The sequence below is a fragment of the Phacochoerus africanus genome, chromosome 8 (genome assembly GCF_016906955.1).
Source record: "Phacochoerus africanus isolate WHEZ1 chromosome 8, ROS_Pafr_v1, whole genome shotgun sequence".
In the NCBI taxonomy this organism is placed as follows: Eukaryota; Metazoa; Chordata; class Mammalia; order Artiodactyla; family Suidae; genus Phacochoerus; species Phacochoerus africanus.
Window position 1 is genome coordinate 167,246,999 of NC_062551.1, and position 12,101 is coordinate 167,259,099.

Sequence of the window (12,101 nt, forward strand, 5' to 3'; positions counted from 1 at the left end):
CTCCAGCCGGGATGGCTTTCCTCCAGTCCACTGAGCCCTTGTCTCCAGCAGGGGCCAGATGGAGAGTGGGAGGTGGCAGTCGTCAGGACCTTTGCCTGCTTTAATGGAGCTGGAGAGCAGAGTGGGCTTGGGTCTCCAGCATAAGCTGCCTTTCTTAACTCTAGGCAGGCAATAGCAGGGGTTGAGTCAGCAGAAATGGACCAAAGGATTTCTCTGAATAAAGTTATTTAAGGAGTTCCCATCATGGCTCAGTGGTTAATGAATCCGACTGGCATCCATGAACTTGCAGGTTCGATCCCTGGGCTTGCTCAGAGGGTTAAGGATCCAGTGTTGCCATGAACTGTGGTGTGGGTCGCAGGCGAGGCTCGGATCTGGTGTGGCTGTGGCTAAGGTGTAGGCCGGCAGCTACAGCTCCAAAGAGACCCCTAGCCTGGAAACCTCCATATGGCTCAGGTGCGGCCCTTGAAAAAGGCAAAAAAACCCCCAGGAAAGTTATTTTAAAATTGATGGCCACTGTGTCAGGATTATCTGGCAGCAGATAAATTGAGAGAGCTATGTAGGGGTTGGATATCATATGTCAAAGGCTTTCAAGGTTGCTGCAAGGCAGTTGTGATTCGTTCGCCATGAAAAGTTTGCTCATCTTTCATTAGCTCTGATCTAAAAGCCCTGAGAGGTTACAGGCGGGCCTGTTACCTTCCAGCTGCCTTTTTTCTGTTCTCTTCTGTCACACTCTGGTAGTTTGGCATTTGTTCAGTGCCAGGCAGAATTCTGCCAGGCTGTGGCAGCAAAGGACTAGAAAAATGGTCGCAGATGCCACATCCATTCCTGTTCCATCAAGATAAAAAATGGTATCCAGGAGTTCCCGTCGTGGCGCAGTGGTTAACGAATCCGACTAGGAACCATGAGGTTGCGGGTTCGGTCCCTGCCCTTGCTCAGTGGGTTAACGATCCGGCGTTGCCGTGAGCTGTGGTGTAGGTTGCAGATGCGGCTCGGATTCCGCATTGCTGTGGCTCTGGAGTAGGCCAGAGGCTACAGCTCCAATTCGACCCCTAGCCTGGGAACCTCCATATGCCACGGGAGCGGCCCAAAGAAATAGCAAAAAGACAAAAAAAAAAAAAACCCAAAAAATGGTATCCACACAAGCGCATGGAAAGTTCTGTCATCAGCTCTGAGGCAATGTCAGACCTTTCCCCCACTTTCCCAGGGCTGCCTTGCAGGCCTGTCAGTCCCGTCAGGGTTTCCTCTCCTTCCCTCCTCTGTCCCCTGGAAAGTTCAAGGCGTGCTTCTTTAATTAACCCCTGCAGCGTCTCTTGGTCTCTGCTGCTCTTTTCCGCACCAAGAGATTCCTGCCTAGTGAAAGCTTCTTGAAAACCTCTTGAACCTGCTGAAACCAGCCCAGGTTTCGTTGTTGTCCCAGGCTTGTGCCGATGTGACTCCCAAAGTGCAGTTCGACCTGAATCCCTTTCTTCCCAGAAGGAAGATGCCCCCCGCCCCAACAGGAACACACACAAACGGTCCTTGCCCCGCAGGCACTCTCATTTCTGTGTTCACACCGAGAGCATGTGTTCTCACTCCCGACCCCCCAGCCGCAGATGCGCTGGAGCACACAAGCCTGTGTGGCACTGCCAACTCCGGGATCCATACACCCCTGTAAATGCCCAGTAAACACTCACTCCCAAAGGAGGGAATGTACAGCGTTTCCTTTCGAGAAGAATTTGGTGACCTGCTCCCTTGCTCAGAGTTAAGTTTCGCAAGAGACGGCCCTCTTGCTCCACTCCTCTGTGTGGCTCTGTTTTCCCCGGGGCCTGTGCTGCCGCCGCCTCCTCCTCGAGAATATGGGATCAGGCCGTAGTCTCCCAGCTGTGTGTCTAGGAGGGAGAAAGAGGCCGCAGCTGAGAAACTTCTATTGATTACTGCACAGAGGTCGTCCCAGAGGCATCCGCTTGCTGCATCCGCGTTCCTGGGACTGGCCACTGCTAGGACCGCTCCCTCTCCAGCTTTGCCTGGAGGCCGGGACTCTGTCCTTGCCGAACTTCCCTTTGGTTCACCGCCTCAGTCACCCTGTTCCCTTGCCCTCCTGGTGTCTATTGCTGCCCTACTTAGGTGGGTCGTCTAACTTGTAGTTTCCTGGAAAACAGCCAGGGTAGGTGGGCTGTAGCTAAGCGCTCCTTCGAACTCCGTGATCAGTCCTGGCCCTGGCACTGAGCTGGAGAGGGTGGGGTGCCCACCTCTGTCCTGCTGTTGAAGGGAAGAAGCTGAACTCTGCGGGAATGCCCTGGTGCAAGGCTGGTCCCCTTTCCCACCCCCTTCTCACCTCCCCCAGGCAGCTGAGAACAACCTCTCCCTTTGTCTGAGCTACTTGTACAGAATAATCCTCCTTACGGACAATGTGTTCTCTGTGCCTCGTGGACACAGGAGCCGTGTGAGCCGATCCCAGCACCAGGCAGGACGGAGGCGGGGTCCTTCCAAGTGCCCACCCTAGGTCAACTCCTGACTGCTGTCCAGAGAAACTACTGAGGGATGTACATTTTCTTCCATCTGTCTAGATTGGGAGGCTAGCCTGTTGAAATTTAGCAACGGGCCAGGAGCGGGGCTAGGGCATGTGGTCCCTTTTGGGTTCAGCCCTGAGGGTTCGCCATTCCATCCTGTGGAGGCTTGATGTGGCTCTGGCCTGAGAGCCTCAAACACAGGGGCTGACGCTCAGGAAGGATTTGGCGCCCTGCAGATGGGGCTTCTGATACGGAAGGCAGACTCTAACCCATCCGACAAGGCCTAGCCCCCGTCACTTCAAACCTACAGGACAAACTTCCTCTCTTTCTCCCTCCTTCTCTCTTGTCCTTGAGCGCCTGTGTGTCACTGAAGCGGCTCCTGGGTCTCTACTGCGGTCTCTTGGTGAGTTCCCATGCTCTCAGATGTCACCAGCCGTTTGGACATGGCAGCTTCCCCAAGTATGTTATGGACAAGGCACCTGACTCCCTGCCACTCCCTCTTCTCACCTGGGTGCTCCCAGTGACCCAGCCTCGCTTTAAAGTCTCCGGCAATGATTCTCCAGCCTGTTCACCCCTGAATAGTTTTCGTTATCCTCCTTGAATGACTATGTCATTATTATTACAGGCCAAGTTTTTCCTCCGCAACTCCTTGGGCCCCTACAAACTTCCGAGAGTTCCCTCTCTGTCACCTGCAGCTGGAAATACCTACATTCCTCTAGACCACTTTCCCAAAATTGTTTCCTAGCCTTCACTAGTTCTTGGGCAGACATTCATCAGAGAGGTTGTAAGTTCCCACAGAGACACACGCATTGAAGGCCAGAAGTCAGCTTCCCACTCAGGCACCCTTCTTCCCCCACCCTGGGCAAGGTGTACCGGAGGGACGCCCCCAGGAAAAGCAGTGACTTGTACCTCAGCACGGTGATGTAACCTTTCCTATTGAATCAAATCCAAGGGGCCCTGGGCTGTTCCCCTTCTTGCTTTCCCTCTGCCAATGCACTGCCTCCCCTGACTCCCCTGACTCTGCCTGGTTTACGGTCCTAGTGATTCTGCGCCGCCTTTGGCTCCCACCCCTGCGCTCCCACCCCTGCATGTAGGCCATCCTTGCTCTTTTAACTGACTTCTCTGGGCTGTGGCGTTGTTGCGGCTCTGGTTCGTGTCCTTCCACTTAATCCTTCTTGACCCCACATCATCCCCCCTCCTGGACTCACAGCCGAGCTTTCGAAAGAGCCTCTTGACCTGGCTGCTTCCACGCCTCCCACACTTCCCGTTCACTCTTCAGCCCCACGTCTGCCACTCCCCAGGAACTACCCTAGCTCAGGTCAGTGTTGACATGACAACTAAATCCGGACGTTTTTTCAGTCCTCTTCTTATTTACTTACCTCTGTGGCGTGTAGCAATACTGGCCATTACTTGTTAGCTCTCTCTCTTCACCACCCACCCACTCCGGCCATTCCTTCTCTGCAGCTTTTGGCCTTCTCTCCCTCTGCCTGCTTCTTGAATGGTGTCGTTCTCCTGGACTCTGGCTGTAACCCTCCTTTTCTATTTTACCTGCTGTCTCTGCGACCCATCACCTTTACACACGTAACTCAGGCAGGTTTTACTTTCAGCCCAGACCTCCCTGCTAACCTGCAGGTGCCTGCTGGGTATCCCTGCCCACATGATCCACAAGGACCTCAGGGCCTGGCTCTCTCTCAGACCTGTTTCTTTTCCAGTACCCTAGGCGTGACCAAAGCCAGATCTGTGGAAGCTTCCCGGAATTCTTCCCCACTTCTGGGTCCCAGTCCTCCCCACCCCCACCCAGTCAGATACCAAATCCTGTCCATTCTGTCTCCCCAGGGTCCATTCGCGCTGCCCTGGGCCTTCTGTTTTAAAAGTATGCTTCAGACTTGCTGTGTCCAGTCTTACGCCAACTCATCTTCCATGTGGCTGCCAGACAGATCTTTCTAAACCGCAGATCTGATCATGTTACTCCCTTGATTAAAGTCCTTTGGGGAGTTCCCATCATGGCTCGGCAGAAACGAATCTGACTAGTATCCATGAGGACGCAGGTTCGATTCCTGGCCTCATTCAGTGGGTTAAGGATCCAGCGTTGCCATGAGCTGTGGTGTAGGTCGCAGACGTGGCTTGGATCTGGCACAGCTGTGGCTGTGGTGTAGGCCAGCGGCTGCAGCTCTGATTCAACGCCTAGGCTGGGAACCTCCATGTGCTGCAGGTGTGGCCCTAAAAAGACAAAGAAGAAGAAAGAAAAGTATTTTTGATAGTTTCCTCCCCATAGTTCTCAAACTGGGGTCCACATACCTGGCAGGTTGGTAGGGGCAGTATGGCAGGTATGTTGAAGGCCATAGGATAAAATCATCCAAGAACACCCATTTCACTCAAGGGTAAGTAATTTAAACTGGATACAAAATTATCATGCATGCGTGAAAACAGACTTCAGAGAATTCCTACTAGTCTGAACAACTTCATACTCGGCTACCAGATTCTCTGGGTTTTTTTTTTTTTTTTTTTTTTAACATTTACTTGAGTGGAAGAGTTTGAAAAACAGCTTAGACTTCCTGGAACAAGTAGGATTCTGTGTCATCTAGCTCCCTGACTTCTTCCTTATTTTCTATATTGTCCTGCCCCCCACTCTATTCCCAAGCCGTACAAACTGCTTGAAGTTTCCTGAATGCCGCAGCCTCTTTGGCCTCCATTCCTTTATTCCCGAAGTTCCCTCTTCATGGAACACTTCGCCTCATCATCTATGTGATGAGAACCCAATCCTCTTTCAAAACTCAGCTCACAAATCACTCTTCTGGGAAGCCTTCGGATAATGCAGGCTGTCTACAGCTCAGGGCCGCTCCCATCAGGTAAGGTCAACGATCTCGTTTATGCTCTACGTTTGTACCTTGTACAAACGTATTCCAGCCCCTGCTGCTCTTTCTGGTCCCCCAAGTTCAAGCACCCTGAGCTGTCAAGGTTTGAATCCAGTTCTTCCGTCTCAGAGCTGTATGATCTTTGGCAGGAAATGCGCGTGCCTGATGTACCGTGGTGTCGGGCCCATCAAAAACACTCTAAGTGGTAGCTGCTGTCATTATTATTACTTTTATGATTTGGTTGACTTTGGACAGAGAGTATAATGGAGCATTTCTAATGCCAGACCGCCTGGGTTCAGATCTTAGCTGGGCCACTTACTAGCTGTGTGGCCTTAGGCAAGTTGATTTACCTCCCTGTGCCTCAGATTCTTCATTTCTGGGGAAGATAATAATAGTGGCTATTTCAGAGGGTTGCTGTGAAGTTTAAATACATTAATACATATAAAGTGCTTAGAACAGGGTGCCTGGCAGTAGTGGAAGCTCCGTGAATATTAGCTGCCCGGCAGTCATTGCTGAAATCAATAGTTGGCCAGTCCCCGTATGAAAAGGTAACTGCCTCCCTCTGCTGCTCGTCTCTGTCTCCAGCTGTGCTTGCACTTCAGGAGCTCGGCCTCACGAAAGGCCCCCTGTGCACTTTCACCCCTCAGGCTCCTTGGCGCCTGGTTGCGGAGTGGGCACAGGAGCGGGGAGCTGTTTTACACGTTGGCTCGCCTGCCTGGCGTGATGAGTCATTTTCACGTCTAGTGTTGTGAACTTTCTTTCTCCCACTTGAGAGAGTGTAAGAGTTGTCACTTAGCCTCTTTTGTTAAAGCCCAGTTGGGTCTTTAAATCATGGGATTTTGATTTGGGACATGTGCCTTTTCATCCCTTGCAAACTGTATCTGGCCCCTGTCCACACCGGCGAAGGACTCAGTTCCCCGGTCTGCCTACAGGCCGTCTCTAAAGGGGCCCCTCGCCTCTCAGAGGCCTCTCCGTGCACACTCGGGGACGTCTTCTCTCCTCTCTCGCCTCCTGTGACCGCGTTTCCTCGGGCGGGGCTCGGGTCTTCAGGCGGCCGCGCAAGTCACTGCGTATCGCAGGCCAGGGCTCCACGCTTGCCTCTCCTCCCCGCACACTCAACACCAGTCCTCTGGGCCTTGTGTTGTTATGGCAGCTCCACCCTTCTGGCCATTGCACTCCAAGCACTCCAAGCTGTAGCCAGTACCTGCGGGTCACACCTCCGTGCCGTACGCGTGCTCTGCCCTCTCCTTGGTAGGCAGGCCCTGTCTTTCCTGCCCCACCCCTCTGTTCCCTTTATGAACAATTCATCCTTCTGGAGGCACCACCCCTGTGAAGCCTTTACCACCTCCTGCCCTGTGCACTTGACCATGCTTAAATTATACCTAACCTGGATGCGTATCCAGTCACCTTAGGCAAGTTACTTCGCTTCCAGGAGCCTCTGTTTCCACCTCTAAAATGGGGTTAGAGCCCAGACCTCGAAAAGGTACCTTCCACTGAGCATCTTTAAAATTAAATTTCAGAGTTCCTGTTGTGGCTCAGTGGTTAACGAATCTGATGAGGAACCATGAGGCTGCAGGTTCGATCCCTGGCCTCGCTCCATGGATTTGGGTTCCGGAGTTGCCGGGAGCTGTGATGTAGGTTGCAGACATGGCTTGGATCCCATGTTGCTGTGGCTGTGGTGTAGGCCGGCGGCTACAGCTGATTCGACCACTAGCCTGGGAACTTCCATGTGCCATGGGTGCGACCCTAAAGGTTAAATTAAATTTAAACCTTTATGTAGGTCTTAATTTTCTACAGAATAAAGGCCCAGGTTTTTAGCAGGGCATAGAAGGCCTCCAGCATATAGGGAACACTGAAGGCTATACTGTTCTCCTCTCCCTACTCGCTCCAGAGCTATTTTGTTTTTATCACATGCTATATGAGTCTGTTTTGATTGCAACACATTGAACTTGCTTAACAGAAAACCAACGAAACGAAAGGGACCCCACTGGCTTTGGGTTATGCAGATGGGGGGTTGAAGGGTGACTGGCTTCAGGCGTGCTCCAGGGCACCAGTGTGGCCCAGGCTCTCTGCGTTCCTGCACTGCGCACGGGCCAGCGCCTCTCGTGGAAGACCTGACTGTTCTGCGTCACTAGGAGCTCGGGCTGGGGGGAGTGGAGAGAACACTGCGATTAAAGGGCCGGTCGCGAGGCCGGGCATTCCTTAAGGAAATGAAAGAAGGTGGATGGGAAAGTGCCTGCATGCCACCAAACCTAGGGCTCCTACCATCCCCCCGGGTGGTTCCATCTCCACAGGCCATCCTCTGATCTCCCCACCCCGTCCCTGTCCTTTCTGACAGGGCCATGTGTCAGATTGCCCGTGGGATGTGCCATCTGTCCTCAAACCCAGGCTGTCCCGCCCTGCTCGTCCTCGCTGCCAAGTCCAGTCCTCTCTCTGCTCTCCCCCCTCGTCTTCCTTCTCACCCCATTGCTCTAGGTGAAGCCTTCCCTGTGTTGCACCTGCGCCTCTGAGCTGCCCCCCACCCCGTCTCCTTTCCTCAGCTTTCCTCTTGATAGTCTCACTGTTACTGGGTTTTCTTTGTAAATAACAATGGGGATCACACCAACCCCTTAAAAATCTCCAGGGACACCCCAGGACAAACAAAACTCCTCTTTCTTTTTTTCAAAACACTTCATGATTTGGGGCCAACCTACTTTTTTTTTTTTTTTTTTTTAAGGGCCACACCCGCAGCATATGGAGGTTCCCAGGCTAGGGGTCTAATAGGAGCTGTAGCCACCCGCCTACACCACAGCCACAGCAACGCAGGATCCAAGCCGAGTCTGTGACCTACACCACAGCTCATGGCAATGCCGGATCCTTAACCCACTGAGCGAGGCCAGGGATCAAACCTGTGACCTCAAGGGTGCTAGTCAGATTGGTTTCCGCTGCGCCACGTCGGGAGCTCCCTCCAACCTACTTCTTAATCTTCTAGCATGTGCCCGCCTTTCATCACCATACCCTTCAGCTAAACGGAATCACTTGCAATTTCCTCCTCCCACCCTGTGCGTTCCCTCCCTCCGTCCTTCAGCCTGGAATATCCCTGTTGCTTCTACCTGACTCACTGTGTGACCTTGAAAAATCCCTCCACCCTTTCTGATTGCATGTTTTCCACCTGTAGGCAGCGCCGCTAGCACTGACGGTGCAGGACTGGACCACAGAGCATATGGAAAGCAGCTGGTCCCATATGCTGCTGGAGCAAAAGTACTGATTAGTGAGCCATGCTTCCTCTTTCCCCTTTGGCCCTTCTCCCACATCTGCGGGACGGTGCTAACTCTCTTCCACCTTGATAACCGCCCCTTGGTTTGCCCCTAACCAAAAGCCGCCCTTTCCTCTCTCCAGAGCTCTTCCTGCACGTTCTATCAGCCCTCTCCTCTCACCTGAGTGGCTTTACTTCAGGTCGGTGCACACCCACCGAGGAGACCCACAGCCAGTGGGCATTGGCTACCTATGGAGGAATCAGACCTCAGGGCTCCAGGCAAGCTCCCAAATTCCAGGCGGTGTGATGGGTAGTCTGCGTGCAGTCTCTCCCTTCTGCCGGCTGGCTGGCTTGCCCAGCCCGGTGTCCTCTGCCTGAGCGCGCTGACTAAGGCCCAGGGACGTGCCGAATGATTAACTGACAAACCCTTCGCCCTCATCCTCATTCCGCTGACCTGCTGACCTGGAGGACTCAGCCCTCCCCTCTGCTGCTCCGTGTGGGCTCTGTGTAGAAAGTGCCCTTTGTCCTTTACGGGAGGGGCAAGGGAGAAGCCTGACACAGGCCCCAAGATCCTGCTCCCCTTTCTCCCTGGCGCTGCTGCTGTCTTTCAGCCCAGACCCTCGGTGCCCCCCACGCCTCCCTCACCCTGTCCCCCCTGCCGCTCCCCCTGCCCTTCCTCCCCGCCCCCCTTACACACACGGACACACCTCCTCCCACTGCCCTGCTGCTTTGGTCCCATTTCCCTTTAACTTTTCTGTGGGACACCGAAGCCGCAGAGGATCATGGAAGCAGAGTCGTTCCCGTTCACACAGATGGTTTTCAGACAAACGCTTGGAGAAGGGAAATCCGTGGCTTGTCTCCTGAGGAAAGAGGATGATGGAGAAGGGCCCATAGGGAGCAGTGAGTGAGGTGCGAGTCAGAGAGCGTGGGGCCCCGCTGTCACCTCGCTTCCCGCTGGCCCGTGCAGAGGGAATTCTAGCGGCGGCACTGGGGTTCTTCCCCATCCACACGCTCGCCTGGCCTTTGTCCTTGTCAGGACTGCGAGCTGCTGGACCCCTTCAGTTCCTCCGGGTTATCAGCCTTCCCCTGCGGTAGGTGGCCTTCAGTGGACCCTCTTACCACCAAGGCCTTCCAGTCACTTCCCTGCAGCTCCCAGATGGTCCATTCCCTCGCAGTCCATTGACAAACCTGCCCCTCTCTTCTGTGTATTTCGCCTGTGAGGTGTGCTCCTGAGCCACAGGCTAATTCCTCCACGTGTACCCCGAGCCACAGACGAATCAGTAGGTGCTAGATCTCACTGCCTTCCATAGAGCAAACAAAACAACAACCCTGCCCCCTTCGAATCAAGTCTCTGCCCAACAAAAACAACCCTGAGAATCCGCCTGGGGTGAGAGCCGGGCATTAGTAGTTTAAAAGCTCCCCCAGGTGATTCTAGCATGGAGCCTGGGCTAAAAAAGATAAATAATTAGCGTTCCTGTCATGGCTCAGTGGTTAACCAATCCGACTAGGAACCATGAGGTTGCAGGTTTGATCCCTGGCCTTGTGCAGTGGGTTAAGGATCCGGCGTTGCCATGAGCTGTGGTGTATGTTGCAGATGCGGCTTGGATCCCTCGTTGCTGTGGTTCTGGCGTAGGCCGGTGGCTACAGCTGCGATGAGACCCCTAGCCTAGGAACCTCCATATGCCGTGGGAGTGGCCCTAGAAATGGCAAAAAGACCAAAAAAAAAAAAAAAAAGAGATAAATAATTAAATTCAAACTCCTCATGCCCTCTGGGCCGAAGCTGCACCCACCTACCCAGAACGCCCCAACCTTGCCTCATCTCCTCCTCTGTGCCTTCACACACGTGCTCCCCTCTGCCTGGGACACATTTCCCCACCTTCTAGAAAGCATCGTTTAATGCTCGGCTTTGGTGTCATTTCTGTGACACGTTCAAGAACTAAGCCTTCGAGAGCCCCTCCCGTGGTGCTCTCCTAGCTCTCTGGGTTTATCTCTGTGGGAACACTCACCGCGAGCTACTGTCATTGTTAATTTCCCTGGACCGTGAGTATTTTGCAGGAACCCAGGGCCACGGAGAGGCCTTTTGGTTGGACCTGGGCAGGTGGTCTGTATCAGATAGATACTTGGAGCTGCTTTCTCCCAGCACTAGGACAAGAACAGAAGGAAATGAGTCTTTGGCCGCGTTCCGTTCATGGAGCCAGTGAGACTTTATTGAGGGCCTGCTGTGCCCGTTGACCAGTATGGCCTAGGCAACCAAGGGATAAAGTTCTCTCTTTCCACTGTATTTGAACTCGGGGACTGTCTCATCTGGTTTGTCTCTAGATGGACACTTAATCCAAAACCTCTCAATGGTGCTCTCAGAACAGGGCTTTGCATACAGTAAACATTTAGGAGCTATTTGTGAGTGAATGCTCATGAATCTGCATACAAACATGTGCTCTCTTGCTTCCCTCTGGTCCGCGAACTCTGGAGATGGAAACAGCGCTGAGCACTTTTCCCGGGTCCTCCTTTAATCTTGAGGGTCCTCGAGGCAGGTCCTGCTGTTCGCCTTTATGGCAGTTCAGCAGCTTTTACATAAAGTCATTATGTACTAACTGGAAGACCGATTGATTGATGGATTTCTATAATTCCAGTTGCTAACTGGAAGATTTAAAGCCAGGCTTTTGGAGTCAGGTGTGATCCCAAAGCCACTACAGTAAACCTGGAACAGTTTAGGCTTTCAGTAAGGATTTGTGGACCCAAGGGCGGTAGGAAGGCTTCTGAATTCTTAATACTCCTCCCCGCTTGACTCTGGGTCCCTCGGCGTCTCTTCCCTCTCTCAACTTCTCATTCACTCTAATGTTCACCCAGCAAACATCACGGAGGCCAGCTGAGCCAGACACCGGGCCAAACGCTAGTTATGCAGAGGCGACAAAACATAGGTCTCGCTGAGAGGGATTGCACTGAAGGGAGCTTGCGTGTGACTGCATCGCGGTGAGACTGCAGGAGCGAAGGGGAGGGCGAACTGTTGCCTGGAAGAGCGGCTTGTACCTCGTGTTGAGTTAGCGGACAAGGCTTCAAGGGGTGGGGATGGGGGGCGTGTGAAAGATGCTGACAGCCTTGGAGGACAGCCAAAGCATAGGATGCGGCCCAGGAGATGAGCACAGGTAGAACAGGAAGCTGAGGCCAGATAAGGTAGGCCTTAATGTGCAATGCTACGAAGTTTGAGCCTTTTGAATGGTTGAATTCCTTTGCCCTTGCCTTTCAAGGGGAGGTACTGATGGCGAGATCACCGCTAGTCCACTGGCTCTGGCCGCTTAACCCGAGGACTAAACTCCCACAGGGCTACATCCCCCCTTGAGGAACACACTGTTGCTTCCAAACCACCACCTCTTCTGAATTCCGCACGTACGCCAACAATCCCGCAATCAGTTTTAGGATGACTCTACACACAGCACTGCTCCAGGAGCTGCTGGAGATACGGATTTCCTTTTGCTAAAGCCGAGTCCTCATCCCCAGTCGTTCCGTTTCGTGAGGGAGGGAGAC